The 16,843-nt window shown below is 46.3% G+C and overlaps 2 non-coding genes and 40 pseudogenes across 2 annotated transcripts; all 42 read left to right on the top strand.

The window, feature by feature from the left end:
- The first annotated feature begins 121 nt into the window (after positions 1 to 121).
- On the top strand, positions 122 to 240 carry LOC140284934 (5S ribosomal RNA; annotated as a pseudogene).
- A 269-nt stretch (positions 241 to 509) lies between these two features.
- Positions 510 to 628, top strand: LOC140296409 (5S ribosomal RNA; annotated as a pseudogene).
- A 269-nt stretch (positions 629 to 897) lies between these two features.
- On the top strand, positions 898 to 1,016 carry LOC140307406 (5S ribosomal RNA; annotated as a pseudogene).
- A 269-nt stretch (positions 1,017 to 1,285) lies between these two features.
- LOC140272310 (5S ribosomal RNA) lies at positions 1,286 to 1,404 on the top strand (annotated as a pseudogene).
- A 269-nt stretch (positions 1,405 to 1,673) lies between these two features.
- Positions 1,674 to 1,792, top strand: LOC140290775 (5S ribosomal RNA; annotated as a pseudogene).
- Positions 1,793 to 2,061: 269 nt separating this feature from the next.
- Positions 2,062 to 2,180, top strand: LOC140298928 (5S ribosomal RNA). The gene has a single exon (XR_011914523.1). It is a non-coding gene; the product is annotated as a 5S ribosomal RNA (ribosomal RNA).
- A 269-nt stretch (positions 2,181 to 2,449) lies between these two features.
- LOC140310002 (5S ribosomal RNA) lies at positions 2,450 to 2,568 on the top strand (annotated as a pseudogene).
- Positions 2,569 to 2,840: 272 nt separating this feature from the next.
- Positions 2,841 to 2,959, top strand: LOC140269463 (5S ribosomal RNA; annotated as a pseudogene).
- Positions 2,960 to 3,228: 269 nt separating this feature from the next.
- On the top strand, positions 3,229 to 3,347 carry LOC140295138 (5S ribosomal RNA; annotated as a pseudogene).
- Positions 3,348 to 3,616: 269 nt separating this feature from the next.
- LOC140307400 (5S ribosomal RNA) lies at positions 3,617 to 3,735 on the top strand (annotated as a pseudogene).
- Positions 3,736 to 4,004: 269 nt separating this feature from the next.
- LOC140281781 (5S ribosomal RNA) lies at positions 4,005 to 4,123 on the top strand (annotated as a pseudogene).
- Positions 4,124 to 4,392: 269 nt separating this feature from the next.
- LOC140290773 (5S ribosomal RNA) lies at positions 4,393 to 4,511 on the top strand (annotated as a pseudogene).
- Positions 4,512 to 4,780: 269 nt separating this feature from the next.
- On the top strand, positions 4,781 to 4,899 carry LOC140294009 (5S ribosomal RNA; annotated as a pseudogene).
- A 269-nt stretch (positions 4,900 to 5,168) lies between these two features.
- On the top strand, positions 5,169 to 5,287 carry LOC140295206 (5S ribosomal RNA; annotated as a pseudogene).
- Positions 5,288 to 5,556: 269 nt separating this feature from the next.
- LOC140305468 (5S ribosomal RNA) lies at positions 5,557 to 5,675 on the top strand (annotated as a pseudogene).
- A 269-nt stretch (positions 5,676 to 5,944) lies between these two features.
- Positions 5,945 to 6,063, top strand: LOC140300065 (5S ribosomal RNA; annotated as a pseudogene).
- Positions 6,064 to 6,335: 272 nt separating this feature from the next.
- On the top strand, positions 6,336 to 6,454 carry LOC140304913 (5S ribosomal RNA; annotated as a pseudogene).
- A 269-nt stretch (positions 6,455 to 6,723) lies between these two features.
- LOC140297115 (5S ribosomal RNA) lies at positions 6,724 to 6,842 on the top strand (annotated as a pseudogene).
- A 269-nt stretch (positions 6,843 to 7,111) lies between these two features.
- LOC140300756 (5S ribosomal RNA) lies at positions 7,112 to 7,230 on the top strand (annotated as a pseudogene).
- A 272-nt stretch (positions 7,231 to 7,502) lies between these two features.
- Positions 7,503 to 7,621, top strand: LOC140317578 (5S ribosomal RNA; annotated as a pseudogene).
- A 269-nt stretch (positions 7,622 to 7,890) lies between these two features.
- On the top strand, positions 7,891 to 8,009 carry LOC140296408 (5S ribosomal RNA; annotated as a pseudogene).
- A 269-nt stretch (positions 8,010 to 8,278) lies between these two features.
- Positions 8,279 to 8,397, top strand: LOC140307394 (5S ribosomal RNA; annotated as a pseudogene).
- A 269-nt stretch (positions 8,398 to 8,666) lies between these two features.
- On the top strand, positions 8,667 to 8,785 carry LOC140288833 (5S ribosomal RNA; annotated as a pseudogene).
- A 269-nt stretch (positions 8,786 to 9,054) lies between these two features.
- Positions 9,055 to 9,173, top strand: LOC140290772 (5S ribosomal RNA; annotated as a pseudogene).
- Positions 9,174 to 9,442: 269 nt separating this feature from the next.
- On the top strand, positions 9,443 to 9,561 carry LOC140297885 (5S ribosomal RNA). Its single transcript, XR_011913581.1, has one exon. It is a non-coding gene; the product is annotated as a 5S ribosomal RNA (ribosomal RNA).
- A 269-nt stretch (positions 9,562 to 9,830) lies between these two features.
- LOC140314303 (5S ribosomal RNA) lies at positions 9,831 to 9,949 on the top strand (annotated as a pseudogene).
- Positions 9,950 to 10,218: 269 nt separating this feature from the next.
- LOC140304957 (5S ribosomal RNA) lies at positions 10,219 to 10,337 on the top strand (annotated as a pseudogene).
- A 269-nt stretch (positions 10,338 to 10,606) lies between these two features.
- On the top strand, positions 10,607 to 10,725 carry LOC140292846 (5S ribosomal RNA; annotated as a pseudogene).
- A 269-nt stretch (positions 10,726 to 10,994) lies between these two features.
- LOC140268820 (5S ribosomal RNA) lies at positions 10,995 to 11,113 on the top strand (annotated as a pseudogene).
- Positions 11,114 to 11,254: 141 nt separating this feature from the next.
- On the top strand, positions 11,255 to 11,373 carry LOC140290903 (5S ribosomal RNA; annotated as a pseudogene).
- A 272-nt stretch (positions 11,374 to 11,645) lies between these two features.
- LOC140298545 (5S ribosomal RNA) lies at positions 11,646 to 11,764 on the top strand (annotated as a pseudogene).
- A 270-nt stretch (positions 11,765 to 12,034) lies between these two features.
- Positions 12,035 to 12,153, top strand: LOC140297113 (5S ribosomal RNA; annotated as a pseudogene).
- Positions 12,154 to 12,422: 269 nt separating this feature from the next.
- On the top strand, positions 12,423 to 12,541 carry LOC140301665 (5S ribosomal RNA; annotated as a pseudogene).
- Positions 12,542 to 12,810: 269 nt separating this feature from the next.
- LOC140300974 (5S ribosomal RNA) lies at positions 12,811 to 12,929 on the top strand (annotated as a pseudogene).
- A 269-nt stretch (positions 12,930 to 13,198) lies between these two features.
- Positions 13,199 to 13,317, top strand: LOC140300116 (5S ribosomal RNA; annotated as a pseudogene).
- A 272-nt stretch (positions 13,318 to 13,589) lies between these two features.
- On the top strand, positions 13,590 to 13,708 carry LOC140295386 (5S ribosomal RNA; annotated as a pseudogene).
- Positions 13,709 to 14,270: 562 nt separating this feature from the next.
- Positions 14,271 to 14,389, top strand: LOC140280396 (5S ribosomal RNA; annotated as a pseudogene).
- A 272-nt stretch (positions 14,390 to 14,661) lies between these two features.
- LOC140297783 (5S ribosomal RNA) lies at positions 14,662 to 14,780 on the top strand (annotated as a pseudogene).
- A 269-nt stretch (positions 14,781 to 15,049) lies between these two features.
- On the top strand, positions 15,050 to 15,168 carry LOC140292675 (5S ribosomal RNA; annotated as a pseudogene).
- Positions 15,169 to 15,819: 651 nt separating this feature from the next.
- Positions 15,820 to 15,938, top strand: LOC140319715 (5S ribosomal RNA; annotated as a pseudogene).
- Positions 15,939 to 16,207: 269 nt separating this feature from the next.
- On the top strand, positions 16,208 to 16,326 carry LOC140295852 (5S ribosomal RNA; annotated as a pseudogene).
- Positions 16,327 to 16,598: 272 nt separating this feature from the next.
- Positions 16,599 to 16,717, top strand: LOC140317629 (5S ribosomal RNA; annotated as a pseudogene).
- Positions 16,718 to 16,843: the final 126 nt, after the last annotated feature.

Here is a 16,843-nt window from a genome sequence, read left to right as displayed (position 1 = left end):
ATCACATCAGGGAAGAAGATGTGCCCACTACAAGTCAGCCTTTCTCGGCAATTATCTGGTTACATAGAGGAAGTGTATGATTCCAGTACCTATATAATGCACATTTGTCACAGATATTGTTGCTTACGGCCACACCACCCTGAATAAGCCCGGCCTCGTCTGATCTTGGAAGTCAAGCAGGTTTGGGCCTGGTTAGTACTTGGATGGGAGACTGCTTTGGAATACCAGGTGCTGTAAGCTTTTTCTCTTCTCTCTACCACCTGCATGTCTTTTGTTGCAACGTCTGATCACCCTGTGACACATGAGGAAGTTGGTCATCTTCAGCTGCTGCTGCTTTGTTGGCAGACACAAAGTGATCTGAGAGTCTCATTTTCAGCTGGAGAGAATTATCACGTCAGGGAAGAAGATGTGCCCACTACATATCAGCCTTTCTCGGCAATTATCTGGTTACATAGAGGAAGTGTATGATTCCATTGCCTATATAATGCACATTTGTCACGGAGATTGTTACTTATGGCCAAACTACCCTGAATATGTCTGACCTTGTCTGATCTCGGAAGCCAAGGGGGGCTGGGCCTGGTTAGTACTTTGATGGGACACCGCTTGGGAATACCAGGTGCTGTAAGCTTTTTCTCTTCTCTCTACCACCTACATGTCTTTTGTTGCAATGTCTGATCGCCCTGTGACACATGAGGAAGTTGGTCATCTTCAGCTGCTGCTGCTTTGTTAGCAGACACGAAGTGATCTGAGAGTCTCAGTTTCAGCTGCAGAGAATAATAACATCAAGGAAGAAGATGTGCCCACAACAAGTTAGCCTTTCTCTGCAATTATCTGGTTACATAGAGGAACTGTATTATTCCAGTTCCTATATAATGCACATTTTTCACAGACATTGTTACTTACGGCCACACCACCCTGAATATGCCCGACCTCGACTGATCTCGGAACCCAAGCAGGGTTGGGCCTGGTTAGTACTTGAATGGGAGACCCCTTGGGAATGCCAGGTGCTGTAAGCTTTTTCTCTTCTCTCTACCACCTGCATGTATTTTGTTGCAAGGTCTGATCGCCCTCTGACACATGAGGAAGTTGGTCATCTTCAGCTGCTGCTGCTTTGTTGGCAGACACGAAGTGATCTGAGAGTCTCATTTTCAGCTGGAGAGAATAATCACGTCAGGGAAGAAGATGTGCCCACTATTTATCAGCCTTTCTCTGCAATTATCTGGTTATATAGAGGAAACGTATGATTCCAGTACCTATACAATTTACATTTGTCACAGACATTGTTGCTTACGGCCACACCACCCTGAATATGCCCGACCTCGTCTGATCTCGGAAGCCAAGCAGGGTTGTGCCTGGTTAGTACTTGGATGGGAGACTGCTTGGGATTATCAGGTGCTGTAAGCTTTTTCTCTTCTCTCAACCACCTGCATGTCTTTTGTTGCAACGTCTGATCACCCTGTGACACATGAGGAAGTTGGTCATCTTCATTTTCTGCTGCTTTGTTGGCAGACACGAAGTGATCTTAGAGTCTCATTTTCAGCTGGAGAAAATTATCACGTCAGGGAACAAGATGTGCCCACTATATATCAGACTTTTTCGGCAATTATCTTGTTACATAGAGGAACCATATGATTCCATTGCCTATATAATGCACATTTGTCACAGACATTGTTGCTTACGGCCAAACCACCCTGAATATGCCCAATCTCGTGTGATCTCAGAAGCCAAGGAGGGTTGGGCCTGGTTAGTACTTTGATGAGAGACCGCTTGGGAATACCAGGTGCTGTAAGCTTTTTCTCTTCTCTGGACCACCTGCATGTCTTTTGTTGCAACGTCTGATCACCCTGTGACACATGAGGAAGTTGGTCATCTTCAGCTGCTGCTGCTTTGTTGATAGACACGAGGTGATCTGAGAGTCTCAGTTTCAGCTGAAGAGAATAATCACATCAAGGAGGAAGATGAACCCACTACAAGTCAGCCTTTTTCGGCAATTATCTGGTTACACAGAGGAAGTGTATGATTCCAGTACCTATATAATGCACATTTGTCACAGTTATGGTTGCTTACGGCCACACCACCCTGAACATGCCCGACCTCGTCTGATCTCGGAAGCCAAGCAGGGTTGGGCCTGGTTAGTACTTAAATGGGAGACGGCTTGGGAATACCAGGTGCTGTAAGCTTCTTCTCTTCTCTCTACCACCTGCATGTCTTTTGTTGCAACGTCTGATCACCCTGTGACACATGAGGAAGGTGGTCATCTTCAGCTTCTGCTGCTTTGTTTGCAGACACGAAGTGATCTGAGAGTCTCAGTTTCAGCTGCAGAGAATAATCACATCAGGGAAGAAGATGTGCCCACTACAAGTCAGCCTTTCTCGGCAATTATCTGGTTACATAGAGGAACCGTATGATTCCAGTACCTATATAATGCACATTTGTCACAGACCATGTTGCTTACGGCCACACCACCCTGAACATGCCCGACCTCGTCTGATCTCGGAAGCCAAGGAGGGTTGGGCTTGGTTAGTACTTAAATGGGAGACTGCTTGGGAATACCAGGTGCTGTAAGCTTTATCTCTTCTCTGGACCACCTGAATGTCTTTTGTGGCAACGTCTGATCCTCCTGTGACACATGAGGAAGTTGGTCATCTTCAGCTGCTGCTGCTTCTTTGTTGGCAGACACGAAGTGATCTGATAGTCTCAATTTCAGCTGCAGAGAATAATCACATCAGGGAAGAAGATGTGCCCACTACAAGTCAGCCTTTCTCGGCAATTATCTGGTTACATAGAGGAAGTGTATGATTCCAGTACCTATATAATGCACATTTGTCACAGATATTGTTGCTTACGGCCACACCACCCTGAATAAGCCCGACCTCGTCTGATCTTGGAAGTCAAGCAGGTTTGGGCCTGGTTAGTACTTGGATGGGAGACAGCTTGGGAATACCAGGTGCTGTAAGCTTTTTCTCTTCTCTCTACCACCTGCATGTCTTTTGTTGCAACGTCTGATCACCCTGTGACACATGAGGAAGTTGGTCATCTTCAGCTGCTGCTGCTTTGTTGGCAGACACAAAGTGATCTGAGAGTCTCATTTTCAGCTGGAGAGAATTATCATGTCAGGGAAGAAGATGTGCCCACTACATATCAGCCTTTCTCGGCAATTATCTGGTTACATAGAGGAAGTGTATGATTCCATTGCCTATATAATGCACATTTGTCACGGAGATTGTTACTTATGGCCAAACCACCCTGAATATGTCTGACCTTGTCTGATCTCGGAAGCCAAGGGGGGCTGGGCCTGGTTAGTACTTTGATGGGACACCGCTTGGGAATACCAGGTGCTGTAAGCTTTTTCTCTTCTCTCTACCACCTACATGTCTTTTGTTGCAATGTCTGATCGCCCTGTGACACATGAGGAAGTTGGTCATCTTCAGCTGCTGCTGCTTTGTTAGCAGACACGAAGTGATCTGAGAGTCTCAGTTTCAGCTGCAGAGAATAATAACATCAAGGAAGAAGATGTGCCCACAACAAGTTAGCCTTTCTCTGCAATTATCTGGTTACATAGAGGAACTGTATTATTCCAGTACCTATATAATGCACATTTTTCACAGACATTGTTACTTACGGCCACACCACCCTGAATATGCCCGACCTCGACTGATCTCGGAACCCAAGCAGGGTTGGGCCTGGTTAGTACTTGAATGGGAGACCCCTTGGGAATGCCAGGTGCTGTAAGCTTTTTCTCTTCTCTCTACCACCTGCATGTATTTTGTTGCAAGGTCTGATCGCCCTCTGACACATGAGGAAGTTGGTCATCTTCAGCTGCTGCTGCTTTGTTGGCAGACACGAAGTGATCTGAGAGTCTCATTTTCAGCTGGAGAGAATAATCACGTCAGGGAAGAAGATGTGCCCACTATTTATCAGCCTTTCTCTGCAATTATCTGGTTATATAGAGGAAACGTATGATTCCAGTACCTATACAATTTACATTTGTCACAGACATTGTTGCTTACGGCCACACCACCCTGAATATGCCCGACCTCGTCTGATATCGGAAGCCAAGCAGGGTTGTGCCTGGTTAGTACTTGGATGGGAGACCGCTTGGGATTATCAGGTGCTGTAAGCTTTTTCTCTTCTCTCAACCACCTGCATGTCTTTTGTTGCAACGTCTGATCACCCTGTGACACATGAGGAAGTTGGTCATCTTCATTTTCTGCTGCTTTGTTGGCAGACACGAAGTGATCTTAGAGTCTCATTTTCAGCTGGAGAAAATTATCACGTCAGGGAACAAGATGTGCCCACTATATATCAGACTTTTTCGGCAATTATCTTGTTACATAGAGGAACCATATGATTCCATTGCCTATATAATGCACATTTGTCACAGAGATTGTTGCTTACGGCCAAACCACCCTGAATATGCCCAATCTCGTGTGATCTCAGAAGCCAAGGAGGGTTGGGCCTGGTTAGTACTTTGATGAGAGACCGCTTGGGAATACCAGGTGCTGTAAGCTTTTTCTCTTCTCTCTACCACCTGCATGTATTTTGTTGCAAGGTCTGATCGCCCTCTGACACATGAGGAAGTTGGTCATCTTCAGCTGCTGCTGCTTTGTTGGCAGACACGAAGTGATCTGAGAGTCTCAGTTTCAGCTGAAGAGAATAATCACGTCAAGGAAGAAGATTTGCCCACTACACATCAGCCTTTCTCAGCAATTATCTGGGTGCATAGAGGAACCGTATGATTCCAGTACCTATATAATGCACATTTGTCAGAGACATTGTTGCTTACGGCCACACAACCCTGAACATGCCCGACCTCGTCTGATCTCGGAAGCCAAGCACAGTTGGGCCTGGTTTGTACTTGGATGGAAGACCTCTTGGGAATACGAGGTGCTGTAAGCTTTTTCTCTTCTCTCTACCACCTGCATGTCTTTTGTTGCAACGTCTGATCACCCTGTGACACATGAGGAAGTTGGTCATCTTCAGCTTCTGCTGCTTTGTTGGCAGACACGAAGTGATCTGAGAGTCTCAGTTTCAGCTCGAGAGAATAATCACGTCAGGGAAGAAGATGTGCCCACTACTTATCAGCTTTTCTCGGCAATTATCTGGTTACATAGAGGAACTGTATGATTCCAGTACCTTTATAATGCACATTTGTCACAGTTGTGGTTAATTACGGCCACACCACCCTGAAAATGCCTGACCACGTCTGATCTCGGAAGCCAAGCAGGTTTTGGCCTGGTTAGTACTTGGATGGTAGACTCTCTGGGAATACCAGGTGCTGTAAGCTTTTTCTCTTCTCTCTACCACCTGCATGTCTTTTGTTGCAACGTCTGATCACCCTGTGACACATGAGGAAGTTGGTCATCTTCAGCTTCTGCTGCTTTGTTGGCAGACACAAAGTGATCTGAGAGTCTCAGTTTCAGCTGCAGAGAATAATCACGTCAGGGAAGAAGATGTGCCCACTACAAGTCAGCCTTTCTCGGAAATGATCTGGTTGCATAGAGGAACCGTATGATTCCAGTACCTATATAATGCACATTTGTCAGAGACATTGTTGCTTACGGCCACACCACCCTGAACATGCCCGACCTCGTCTGATCTCGGAAGCCAAGGAGGGTTGGGCGTGGTTAGTACTTGGATGGAAGACCTCTTGGGAATACCAGGTGCTGTAAGCTTTTTCTCTTCTCTCGACCACCTGCATGTCTTTTGTTGCAACGTCTGATCACCCTGTGACACATGAGGAAGTTGGTCATTTTCAGCTGCTGCTGCTTTGTTGGCAGACACGAAGTGATCTGAGAGTCTCAGTTTCAGCTGCAGAGAATGATCACATGAGGGAAGAAGATTTGCCCACTACAAGTCTGCCTTTCTCGGCAATTATCTGGTTACATAGAGGAACCGTATGATTCCAGTACCTATATAATGCACATTTGTCACAGACATTGTTGCTTACGGCCACACCACCCTGAACATGCCCGACCTCGTCTGATCTCGGTAGCTAAGGAGGGTTGGGCCTGGTTAGTACTTAAATGGGAGACCGCTTGGGAATACCAGGAGCTGTAAGCTTTTTGTCTTCTCTCGACCACCTGCATGTCTTTTGTTGCAACGTCTGATCACCCTGTGACACATGAGGAAGTTGGTCATCTTCAGCTGCTGCTGCTTCTTTGTTGGCAGACACGAAGTGATCTGAGAGTCTCAATTTCAGCTGCAGAGAATAATCACATCAGGGAAGAAGATGTGCCCACTACAAGTCAGCCTTTCTCGGCAATTATCTGGTTACATAGAGGAAGTGTATGATTCCAGTACCTATATAATGCACATTTGTCACAGATATTGTTGCTTACGGCCACACCACCCTGAATAAGCTCGACCTCATCTGATCTTGGAAGTCAAGCAGGTTTGGGCCTGGTTAGTACTTGGATGGGAGACTGCTTGGGAATACCAGGTGCTGTAAGCTTTTTCTCTTCTCTCTACCACCTGCATGTCTTTTGTTGCAACGTCTGATCACCCTTTGACACATGAGGAAGTTGGTCATCTTCAGCTGCTGCTGCTTTGTTGGCAGACACAAAGTGATCTGAGAGTCTAATTTTCAGCTGGAGAGAATTATCACGTCAGGGAAGAAGATGTGCCCACTACATATCAGCCTTTCTCGGCAATTATCTGGTTACATAGAGGAAGTGTATGATTCCATTGCCTATATAATGCACATTTGTCACGGAGATTGTTACTTACGGCCAAACCACCCTGAATATGTCTGACCTTGTCTGATCTTGGAACCCAAGCAGGGTTGGACCTGGTTAGTACTTGAATGGGAGACCCCTTGGGAATGCCAGGTGCTTTAAGCTTTTTCTCTTCTCTCTACCACCTGCATGTATTTTGTTGCAAGGTCTGATCGCCCTGTGACACATGAGGAAGTTGGTCATCTTCAGCTGCTGCTGCTTTGTTGGCAGACACGAAGTGATCTGAGAGTCTCAATTTCAGCTGCAGAGAATAATCACGTCAGGGAAGAAGATGTGCCCACTACAAGTCAGCCTTTCTCGGCAATTATCTGGTTACATAGAGGAAGTGTATGATTCCAGTACCTATATAATGCACATTTGTCACAGTTATGGTTGCTTACGGCCACACCACCCTGAACATGCCCGACCTCGTCTGATCTCGGAAGCCAAGGAGGGTTGGGCCTGGTTAGTACTTAAATGGGAGACTGCTTGGGAATACCAGGTGCTGTAAGCTTTATCTCTTCTCTGGACCACCTGAATGTCTTTTGTGGCAACGTCTGATCCTCCTGTGACACATGAGGAAGTTGGTCATCTTCAGCTGCTGCTGCTTCTTTGTTGGCAGACACGAAGTGATCTGATAGTCTCAATTTCAGCTGCAGAGAATAATCACATCAGGGAAGAAGATGTGCCCACTACAAGTCAGCCTTTCTCGGCAATTATCTGGTTACATAGAGGAAGTGTATGATTCCAGTACCTATATAATGCACATTTGTCACAGATATTGTTGCTTACGGCCACACCACCCTGAATAAGCCCGACCTCGTCTGATCTTGGAAGTCAAGCAGGTTTGGGCCTGGTTAGTACTTGGATGGGAGACTGCTTTGGAATACCAGGTGCTGTAAGCTTTTTCTCTTCTCTCTACCACCTGCATGTCTTTTGTTGCAACGTCTGATCACCCTGTGACACATGAGGAAGTTGGTCATCTTCAGCTGCTGCTGCTTTGTTGGCAGACACAAAGTGATCTGAGAGTCTCATTTTCAGCTGGAGAGAATTATCACGTCAGGGAAGAAGATGTGCCCACTACATATCAGCCTTTCTCGGCAATTATCTGGTTACATAGAGGAAGTGTATGATTCCATTGCCTATATAATGCACATTTGTCACGGAGATTGTTACTTATGGCCAAACTACCCTGAATATGTCTGACCTTGTCTGATCTCGGAAGCCAAGGGGGGCTGGGCCTGGTTAGTACTTTGATGGGACACCGCTTGGGAATACCAGGTGCTGTAAGCTTTTTCTCTTCTCTCTACCACCTACATGTCTTTTGTTGCAATGTCTGATCGCCCTGTGACACATGAGGAAGTTGGTCATCTTCAGCTGCTGCTGCTTTGTTAGCAGACACGAAGTGATCTGAGAGTCTCAGTTTCAGCTGCAGAGAATAATAACATCAAGGAAGAAGATGTGCCCACAACAAGTTAGCCTTTCTCTGCAATTATCTGGTTACATAGAGGAACTGTATTATTCCAGTTCCTATATAATGCACATTTTTCACAGACATTGTTACTTACGGCCACACCACCCTGAATATGCCCGACCTCGACTGATCTCGGAACCCAAGCAGGGTTGGGCCTGGTTAGTACTTGAATGGGAGACCCCTTGGGAATGCCAGGTGCTGTAAGCTTTTTCTCTTCTCTCTACCACCTGCATGTATTTTGTTGCAAGGTCTGATCGCCCTCTGACACATGAGGAAGTTGGTCATCTTCAGCTGCTGCTGCTTTGTTGGCAGACACGAAGTGATCTGAGAGTCTCATTTTCAGCTGGAGAGAATAATCACGTCAGGGAAGAAGATGTGCCCACTATTTATCAGCCTTTCTCTGCAATTATCTGGTTATATAGAGGAAACGTATGATTCCAGTACCTATACAATTTACATTTGTCACAGACATTGTTGCTTACGGCCACACCACCCTGAATATGCCTGACCTCGTCTGATCTCGGAAGCCAAGCAGGGTTGTGCCTGGTTAGTACTTGGATGGGAGACTGCTTGGGATTATCAGGTGCTGTAAGCTTTTTCTCTTCTCTCAACCACCTGCATGTCTTTTGTTGCAACGTCTGATCACCCTGTGACACATGAGGAAGTTGGTCATCTTCATTTTCTGCTGCTTTGTTGGCAGACACGAAGTGATCTTAGAGTCTCATTTTCAGCTGGAGAAAATTATCACGTCAGGGAACAAGATGTGCCCACTATATATCAGACTTTTTCGGCAATTATCTTGTTACATAGAGGAACCATATGATTCCATTGCCTATATAATGCACATTTGTCACAGACATTGTTGCTTACGGCCAAACCACCCTGAATATGCCCAATCTCGTGTGATCTCAGAAGCCAAGGAGGGTTGGGCCTGGTTAGTACTTTGATGAGAGACCGCTTGGGAATACCAGGTGCTGTAAGCTTTTTCTCTTCTCTGGACCACCTGCATGTCTTTTGTTGCAACGTCTGATCACCCTGTGACACATGAGGAAGTTGGTCATCTTCAGCTGCTGCTGCTTTGTTGATAGACACGAGGTGATCTGAGAGTCTCAGTTTCAGCTGAAGAGAATAATCACATCAAGGAGGAAGATGAACCCACTACAAGTCAGCCTTTTTCGGCAATTATCTGGTTACACAGAGGAAGTGTATGATTCCAGTACCTATATAATGCACATTTGTCACCGATATTGTTGCTTACGGCCACACCACCCTGAATAAGCCCGACCTCGTCTGATCTCGGAAGCCAAGCAGGGTTGGGCCTGGTTAGTACTTGAATGGTAGACCGCTTGGGAATACCAGGTGCTGTAAGCTTTTTCTCTTCTCTCGACCACCTGCATGTCTTTTGTTGCAACGTCTGATCACCCTGTGACACATGAGGAAGTTGGTCATCTTCAGCTTCTGCTGCTTTGTTGGCAGACACGAAGTGATCTGAGAGTCTCAGTTTCAGCTGAAGAGAATGATCACATCAGAGAAGATGATATGCCCGCTACACATCAGCCTTTCTCGGCAATTATCTGGTTGCATAGAGGAATTGTATGATTCCAGTACCTATATAATGCACATTTGTCAGAGACATTGTTGCTTACGGCCACACCACCCTGAACATGCCCGACCTCGTCTGATCTCGGAAGCTAAGCAGGGTTGAGCCTGCTTAGTGCTTGGATGGGAGACTGCTTGGGAATACCAGGTGCTGTAAGCTTCTTCTCTTCTCTCTACCACCTGCATGTCTTTTGTTGCAACGTCTGATCACCCTGTGACACATGAGGAAGTTGGTCATCTTCAGCTGCTGCTGCTTTGTTGGCAGACACAAAGTGATCTGAGAGTCTCAGTTTCAGTTGCAGAGAATAATCACGTCAGGGAAGAAGATGTGCCCACTACAAGTCAGCCTTTCTCTGCAATTATCTGGTTACATAGAAGAAGTGTATGATTCCAGTACCTATATAATGCACATTTGTCACAGCTATTGTTGCTTACGGCCGCACCACCCTGAATATGCCTGACCTCGTCTGATCTTGGAAGAAAAGCAGGGTTGGGCCTGGTTAGTACTTGGATGGGAGACCACTTCGGAATACCAGGTGCTGTAAGCTTTTTCTCTTCTCTCTACCACCTGCATGTCTTTTGTTGCAACGTCTGATCACCCTGTGACACATGAGGAAGTTGGTCATCTTCAGCTGCTGCTGCTTTGTTGGCTGACACGAAGTGATCTGAGAGTCTCAGTTTCAGTTGCAGAGAATGATCACATCAGAGAAGATGATATGCCCGCTACACATCAGCCTTTCTCGGAAATTATCTGGTTGCATAGAGGAACCGTATGATTCCAGTACCTATATAATGCACATTTGTCAGAGACATTGTTGCTTACGGCCACACAACCCTGAACATGCCTGACCTCGTCTGATCTCGGAAGCCAAGCACAGTTTGGCCTGGTTTGTACTTGGATGGAAGACCTCTTGGGAATACGAGGTGCTGTAAGCTTTTTCTCTTCTCTGTACCACCTGCATGTCTTTTGTTGCAACGTCTGATCACCCTGTGACACATGAGGAAGTTGGTCATCTTCAGCTTCTGCTGCTTTGTTGGCAGACACAAAGTGATCTGAGAGTCTCAGTTTCAGCTCGAGAGAATAATCACGTCAGGGAAGAAGATGTGCCCACTACTTATCAGCTTTTCTTGGCAATTATCTGGTTACATAGAGGAACTGTATGATTCCAGTCCCTATATAATGCACATTTGTCACAGTTATGCTTGCTTACGGCCACACCACCCTGAACATACCCGACCTCGTCTGATCTCGGAAGCCAAGGAGGGTTGGGCGTGGTTAATACTTGGATGGAAGACCTCTTGGGAATACCAGGTGCTGTAAGCTTTTTCTCTTCTCTCGACCACCTGCATGTCTTTTAGAAGATTTGCCCACTACAAGTCAGCCTTTCTCGGCAATTATCTGGTTACATAGAGGAACCGTATGATTCCAGTACCTATATAATGCACATTTGTCACAGACATAGTTGCTTACGGCCACACCACCCTGAACATGCCCGACCTCGTCTGATCTCGGTAGCCAAGGACGGTTGGGCCTGGTTAGTACTTAAATGGAAGACCGCTTGGGAATACCAGGAGCTGTAAGCTTTTTGTCTTCTCTCGACCACCTGCATGTCTTTTGTTGCAACGTCTGATCACCCTGTGACACATGAGGAAGTTGGTCATCTTCAGCTGCTGCTGCTTCTTTGTTGGCAGACACGAAGTGATCTGAGAGTCTCAATTTCAGCTGCAGAGAATAATCACATCAGGGAAGAAGATGTGCCCACTACAAGTCAGCCTTTCTCGGCAATTATCTGGTTACATAGAGGAAGTGTATGATTCCAGTACCTATATAATGCACATTTGTCACAGATATTGTTGCTTACGGCCACACCACCCTGAATAAGCCCGACCTCGTCTGATCTTGGAAGTCAAGCAGGTTTGGGCCTGGTTAGTACTTGGATGGGAGACTCCTTGGGAATACCAGGTGCTGTAAGCTTTTTCTCTTCTCTCTACCACCTGCATGTCTTTTGTTGCAACGTCTGATCACCCTGTGACACATGAGGAAGTTGGTCATCTTCAGCTGCTGCTGCTTTGTTGGCAGACACAAAGTGATCTGAGAGTCTCAATTTTCAGCTGGAGAGAATTATCACGTCAGGGAAGAAGATGTGCCCACTACATATCAGCCTTTCTCGGCAATTATCTGGTTACATAGAGGAAGTGTATGATTCCATTGCCTATATAATGCACATTTGTCACGGAGATTGTTACTTACGGCCAAACCACCCTGAATATGTCTGACCTTGTCTGATCTTGGAACCCAAGCAGGGTTGGACCTGGTTAGTACTTGAATGGGAGACCCCTTGGGAATGCCAGGTGCTTTAAGCTTTTTCTCTTCTCTCTACCACCTGCATGTATTTTGTTGCAAGGTCTGATCGCCCTGTGACACATGAGGAAGTTGGTCATCTTCAGCTGCTGCTGCTTTGTTGGCAGACACGAAGTGATCTGAGAGTCTCAATTTCAGCTGCAGAGAATAATCACGTCAGGTAAGAAGATGTGCCCACTACAAGTCAGCCTTTCTCGGCAATTATCTGGTTACATAGAGGAAGTGTATGATTCCAGTACCTATATAATGCACATTTGTCACAGATATTGTTGCTTACGGCCACACCACCCTGAATAAGCCCGACCTCGTCTGATCTTGGAAGTCAAGCAGGTTTGGGCCTGGTTAGTACTTGGATGGGAGACTGTCTGGGAATACCAGGTGCTGTAAGCTTTTTCTCTTCTCTCTACCACCTGCATGTCTTTTGTTGCAACGTCTGATCACCCTGTGACACATGAGGAAGTTGGTCATCTTCAGCTGCTGCTGCTTTGTTGGCAGACACAAAGTGATCTGAGAGTCTAATTTTCAGCTGGAGAGAATTATCACGTCAGGGAAGAAGATGTGCCCACTACATATCAGCCTTTCTCGGCAATTATCTGGTTATATAGAGGAAGTGTATGATTCCAGTACCTATATATTGCACATTTGTCACCGATATTGTTGCTTACGGCCACACCACCCTGAATAAGCCCGACCTCGTCTGATCTCGGAAGCCAAGCAGGGTTGGGCCTGGTTAGTACTTGAATGGTAGACCGCTTGGGAATACCAGGTGCCTTAAGCTTTTTCTCTTCTCTCTACCACCTGCATGTCTTTTGTTGCAACGTCTGATCACCCTGTGACACATGAGGAAGTTGGTCATCTTCAGCTTCTGCTGCTTTGTTGGCAGACACGAAGTGATCTGAGAGTCTCAGTTTCAGCTGAAGAGAATGATCACATCAGAGAAGATGATATGCCCGCTACACATCAGCCTTTCTCGGCAATTATCTGGTTGCATAGAGGAACCGTATGATTCCACTACCTATATAATGCACATTTGTCAGAGACATTGTTGCTTACGGCCACACCACCCTGAACATGCCCGACCTCGTCTGATCTCGGAAGCCAAGCAGGGTTGAGCCTGCTTAGTACTTGGATGGGAGACTGCTTGGGAATACCAGGTGCTGTAAGCTTCTTCTCTTCTCTCTACCACCTGCATGTCTTTTGTTGCAACGTCTGATCATCCTGTGACACATGAGGAAGTTGGTCATCTTCAGCAGCTGCTGCTTCTTTGTTGGCAGACACGAAGTGATCTGAGAGTCTCAGTTTCAGCTGCAGAGAATAATCACATCAGGGAAGAAGATGTGCCCACTACAAGTCAGCCTTTCTCTGCAATTATCTGGTTACATAGAAGAAGTGTATGATTCCAGTACCTATATAATGCACATTTGTCACAGCTATTGTTGCTTACGGCGGCACCACCCTGAATATGCCCGACCTCGTCTGATCTTGGAAGCCAAGGAGGGTTGGGCGTGGTTAGTACTTGGATGGAAGACCTCTTGGGAATACCAGGTACTGTAAGCGTTTTCTCTTCTCTCTACCACCTGCATGTCTTTTGTTGCAACGCCTGATCACCCTGTGACACATGAGGAAGTTGGTCATCTTCAGCTGCTGCTTCTTTGTTGGCAGACACGAAGTGATCTGAGAGTCTCAATTTCAGCTGCAGAGAATGATCACATCAGGGAAGAAGATGTGCCCACTACAAGTCAGCCTTTCTCGGCAATTATCTGGTTGCATAGAGGAACCGTATGATTCCAGTACCTATATAATGCACATTTGTCAGAGACATTGTTGCTTACGGCCACACAACCCTGAACATGCCCGACCTCGTCTGATCTCGGAAGCCAAGCACAGTTGGGCCTGGTTTGTACTTGGATGGAAGACCTCTTGGTCATCTTCAGCTACTGCTGCTTTGTTGGCAGACACGAAGTGATCTGAGAGTCTCAGTTTCAGTTGCAGAGAATGATCACATGAGGGAAGAAGATTTGCCCACTACAAGTCTGCCTTTCTCGGCAATTATCTGGTTACATAGAGGAACCGTATGATTCCAGTACCTATATAATGCACATTTGTCACAGACATTGTTGCTTACGGCCACACCACCCTGAACATGCCCGACCTCGTCTGATCTCGGTAGCCAAGGACGGTTGGGCCTGGTTAGTACTTAAATGGGAGACCGCTTGGGAATACCAGGAGCTGTAAGCTTTTTGTCTTCTCTCGACCACCTGCATGTCTTTTGTTGCAACGTCTGATCACCCTGTGACACATGAGGAAGTTGGTCATCTTCAGCTGCTGCTGCTTCTTTGTTGGCAGACACGAAGTGATCTGAGAGTCTCAATTTCAGCTGCAGAGAATAATCACATCAGGGAAGAAGATGTGCCCACTACAAGTCAGCTTTTCTCGGCAATTATCTGGTTACATAGAGGAAGTATATGATTCCAGTACCTATATAATGCACATTTGTCACAGATATTGTTGCTTACGGCCACACCACCCTGAATAAGCCCGACCTCGTCTGATCTTGGAAGTCAAGCAGGTTTGGGCCTGGTTAGTACTTGGATGGGAGACTGCTTGGGAATACCAGGTGCTGTAAGCTTTTTCTCTTCTCTCTACCACCTGCATGTCTTTTGTTGCAACGTCTGATCACCCTTTGACACATGAGGAAGTTGGTCATCTTCAGCTGCTGCTGCTTTGTTGGCAGACACAAAGTGATCTGAGAGTCTCATTTTCAGCTGGAGAGAATTATCACGTCAGGGAAGAAGATGTGCCCACTACATATCAGCCTTTCTCGGCAATTATCTGGTTACATAGAGGAAGTGTATGATTCCATTGCCTATATAATGCACATTTGTCACGGAGATTGTTACTTACGGCCGCACCACCCTGAATATGCCCGACCTCGTCTGATCTTGGAAGCCAAGGAGGGTTGGGCGTGGTTAGTACTTGGATGGAAGACCTCTTGGGAATACCAGGTGCTGTAAGCTTTTTGTCTTCTCTCAACCACCTGCATGTCTTTTGTTGCAACGTCTGATCATCCTGTGACACATGAGGAAGTTGGTCATCTTCAGCAGCTGTTGCTGCTTTGTTGGCAGACACGAAGTGATCTGAGAGTCTCAGTTTCAGCTGGAGAGAATTATCACGTCAGGGAACAAGATGTGCCCACTACATATCAGCCTTTCTCTGCAATTATCTGGTTACATAGAGGAACCATATGATTCCAATTGCCTATATAATGCACATTTGTCACAGAGATTGTTATTTACGGCCACACCAACCTGAACATGTCTGATCTCGGAAGCCAAGGAGGGTTGGGCCTGGTTAGTAATTGAATGGGAGACCTCTTGGGATTACGAGGTGCTGTAAACTTTTTTTCTTCTCTCTACCACCTGCATGTCTTTTGTTGCAATGTCTGATCACCCTGTGACACATGAGGAAGTTGGTCATCTTCAGCTTCTGCTGCTTTGTTGGCAGACACAAAGTGATCTGAGAGTCTCACTTTCAGCTCAAGAGAATAATCACGTCAGGGAAGAAGATGTGCCCACTACTTATCAGCTTTTCTCGGCAATTATCTGGTTACATAGAGGAACTGTATGATTCCAGTACCTATATAATGCACATTTGTCACAGTTATGGTTGCTTACGGCCACACCACCCTGAACATACCCGACCTCGTCTGATCTCGGAAGCCAAGGAGGGTTGGGCGTGCTTAGTACTTGGATGGAAGACCTCTTGGGAATACCAGGTGCTGTAAGCTTTTTCTCTTCTCTCGACCACCTGCATGTCTTTTGTTGCAATGTCTGATCACCCTGTGACACATGAGGAAGGTGGTCATCTTCAGCTGCTGCTGCTTTGTTGGCAGACACAAAGTGATCTGAGAGTCTCAGTTTCAGTTGCAGAGAATGATCACATCAGAGAAGATGATATGCCCGCTACACATCAGCCTTTCTCGGCAATTATCTGGTTGCATAGAGGAACCGTATGATTCCAGTACCTATATAATGCACATTTGTCAGAGACATTGTTGCTTACGGCCACACCACCCTGAACATGCCCGACCTTGTCTGATCTCGGAATTATAGCACGGTTGGTCCTGGTTAGTACTTGGATGGGAGTCCGCTTGGGAATACCAGTTGCTGTAAGCTTCTTCTCTTCTCTCTACCACCTGCATGTCTTTTGTTGCAACGTCTGATCATCCTGTGACACATGAGGAAGTTGGTCATCTTCAGCAGCTGCTGCTGCTTTGTTGGCAGACACGAAGTGATCTGAGAGTCTCAGTTTCAGCTGCAGAGAATAATCACATCAGGGAAGAAGATGTGCCCACTACAAGTTAGCCTTTCTCTGCAATTATCTGGTTACATAGAGGAAGTGTATGGTTCCAGTACTTATATAATGCACATTTGTCACAGATATTGTTGCTTACGGCCACACCACCCTGAATAAACCAGACCTCGTCTGATCTTGGAAGCAAAGCAGGGTTGGGCCTGTTTAGTACTTGGATGGGAGACCACTTGGGAATACCAAGTGCTGTAAGCTTTTTCTCTTCTCTCAACCACCTGCATGTCTTTTGTTGCAACGTCTGATCACCCTGTGACACATGAGGAAGGTGGTCATCTTCAGCTGCTGCTGCTTTGTTGGCAGACACGAAGTGATCTGAGAGTC

Source organism: Leuresthes tenuis, unplaced genomic scaffold (assembly GCF_036924035.1).
Source record: "Leuresthes tenuis unplaced genomic scaffold, fLeuTen1.0.hap1 SCAF_1, whole genome shotgun sequence".
Taxonomy (NCBI): Eukaryota; Metazoa; Chordata; class Actinopteri; order Atheriniformes; family Atherinopsidae; genus Leuresthes; species Leuresthes tenuis.
The sequence above is the reverse complement of the archived record's forward strand: the minus strand, read 5'-3'. Positions and strand labels throughout refer to the sequence as shown.